The sequence below is a fragment of the Triticum dicoccoides genome, chromosome 3B (assembly GCF_002162155.2).
Source record: "Triticum dicoccoides isolate Atlit2015 ecotype Zavitan chromosome 3B, WEW_v2.0, whole genome shotgun sequence".
Classification (NCBI taxonomy): Eukaryota; Viridiplantae; Streptophyta; class Magnoliopsida; order Poales; family Poaceae; genus Triticum; species Triticum dicoccoides.
This window is the reverse complement of record NC_041385.1, coordinates 373,727,194-373,730,242: the sequence shown is the minus strand read 5'-3', so window position 1 is coordinate 373,730,242 and position 3,049 is coordinate 373,727,194.

Below are 3,049 nucleotides of genomic sequence, written 5' to 3'. Positions count from 1 at the left end.
CGATCACGCAAAGGTACGGCATACAGGGAATAACGTTGCACATCCAGCATATATTACAGGAAATTACATCCACTGGGCAATCAAAGATTGATGCCATTGCAAATAAATGAGCAGAACCTAACCATCTACAACATCACAATCTGCAACCTCAGCACAGATGACGCCCATAAGCATGTGGGCAAGTTCTTTCTGCTTTGCTACATTGTCTCTGAAAACATTGATCAATTGTTGTGTCGCACGACTCTGCACCTATGATTCATCCACCATTTCCATCATTGCTTCAGCCATTAATTGGTTCACAAACATACATTTATTCCGTTGCATTCGAGACAGAGGATACTGAACAGATTCAGATGGCGATTTTGGCAGGCTTGTATTATTGATAGTGGAGAGTGTCTCGACCACTGCATCATAACATAAATTAGGATGGCAACCAAACAGATTAATCATGAGTTATTGCCATATTAACTGGCCTAGATTTACTGGAAAGAAACAATGGGGTTGCCTTGCTGTCTTCAGAGTTTGTCTTCTTATCTTTAGCAGCCTGCACAAAATTAACACACTAGCATTGCTATCATTGGCCAAGCCAGATAATAGGAAAGCAACATTGACACAACGAACGTTTGGGCAAGTAGCCTACACCAAATTAACACAATATGGTACAACTATCATCAGCCAGGTAAGGTAGTACAAAAGCAACATTGACACAATGAATGAATGGGCAACCATAGAAGCACTACAATTCAGTAATGTGCGTGATATGAGATAGTACATTCATGTAGCTCAGTATGCAAAACTACCAGGCAGTTTTCCTTACAAAAATCAACATTGGCACCTTTAACATTTTGCTACAACTAATTTTAGATCAGATAAAGGTTAGATTTACGCCGATTAACAAAATACATGTTGATGTAAAAATATAGTGATATACAACAGGTACTTACATCAGCATTGGAGCACAGATAATTCCCGCAAGATTTTTTCCTCAAATACAATCCCAATGGAGGAAGTCTTCTATCGTTTAACCTTATTTTCTAAAAGAGAGATGGGTAAGAAACATGTAGAAAATATGATCAGAATGCTATAAAATTTCATGATGCGAGGATACGCACACGCTTCTTAGAATGGAGTTGACATTCTTTTGCTGGACTGGAGCGGACTAGTTCTTTGGCCACTGGAATCTACTTATTATCAGTGGGAGTTAGGTTTCTCTGTGCTGGAGCAGTATCTATGAAAAATGGAGTTGGTTTATTATCTCCTAGCATTTGGATCTTTTGCAAAGACCTGGTTTGTAACCCTTCAGATTCTAACAGAGCCGTCTTCCCCTTGCATGCCTTATATAGAAGAATGGTGATTCAGTTATAAAACATGGTACAACAGAGATGGAATAGGTACTGAAGAATAGAAAGGCATGACATATTGACATGTATTCCCTCCATCCGGAAATAAATGGACGGGTCTAGGCGTATTTCAGTTCTAGATACATCCAGTTTTATCCATTTCTGCGACATTTAATCCGGACGGAGGGAGTATGATGTAAGAGCTGATACGACAGGACAACACAGTAAAAAAGACACTGAAAAACCCACTGCAGAACCAAAGTATTCAAACCCACTGATATGAGATAGTACACTCATGCAGCTCAGGATGCAAAACTACCAGGCAGTTTTCCTTACAAAAATCAACATTGTGGCCTTTAATCATACATTTTGCTACAACTAAATTTAGATCAGATAAAGGTTGGATTCACGCCGATTAACAAAATACATGCTGATGTGAAAATATAGTGATATACAACAGGTACTTACATCTACATTGGAGCACAGAGAATTCCTGCAAGAATCTTTCCTCATAAATGATACCATTGCAGAAATTCTTCTATCTGTTAAGCTTATTTTCTAAAAGAGAGATGGGTAAGAAACATGTAGAAAATATGATCAGCATGCTATAAAATTTCATGATGCAAGGATACGCACACGCTTCTTAGAATTGAGTTGACATATTTTTGCTGGACTGGAGCGGACTAGTTCTTTGGCCACTGGAATCTGCTTATTATCAGTAGGAGTTGGGTTTCTCTGTGCTGGAGCAATATCTATAAAAACTGGAGTTGGTTTATTATCTCCTGGCATTTGGATCTTTTGCAAAGGCCTTGTTTGTAACCCTTCAGATTCTAACATAGTCGTCTTCCCCTTGCATGCCTTGTATAGAAGAATGGTGCTTTAATTATAAAACATGCGACAGCAGAGAGATGGAATAGGTACTGAAGAATAGAAAGGCATGACATATTGACATGTATTCCCTCCATCCGGAAAAAAATGGATGGGTCTAGGCGTATTTCAGTTCTAGATACATCCTTTTTTATCCATTTCGGCAACATGTAATCCGGATGGAGGGAGTATGGTGTAAGAGCTAGGGATACGACATGACAACACAGCAAAAAAAACCAGTTGAATGTAAAACTATATGCTAGCGGAATACGTACAGAAATAACTAAGGCAACATACACGTGTATGATTGGGAAAATAAGATGGCATTGCAACAGAGCACTAGAACATCACTTCAATGTAAAAAAACATGGTGTGGCAGACAGATGAAGTACATACTGATGAATAACAATGCATAAGATATTCAGAAGCATGATGTCCAAATTAAGTAGATGGCATTGCGATAGAGTAGAATGACAGTACTTGAATTTGAAAAATGCTATCATGAATGGAACAGGTACTGAAAAACAGGAAGGCATGACATATTTACATGCATGATCAGCATGCTAAGCACATGGCATTGCAACAGAGTAGATACACTCCAGGACATTATATGCATGTTGTACCCATATCACAGGCCAAGTTAGAGCAAGGACCTTGTGGGGTGAAGAGGATTCATCATCTTTCTGCAAGTCTTCTGAAGAACTGCCTTTACATGTTCCATCATATTGGGTATCATTGACATCAAGTTTATTGGCCTTTATATTGCTCCGTGAGGTTCTTGTGGATATATCAGTGTGTGCAATTATATCTGACATGCATGGAAGACAACTAGTAGTTAGATT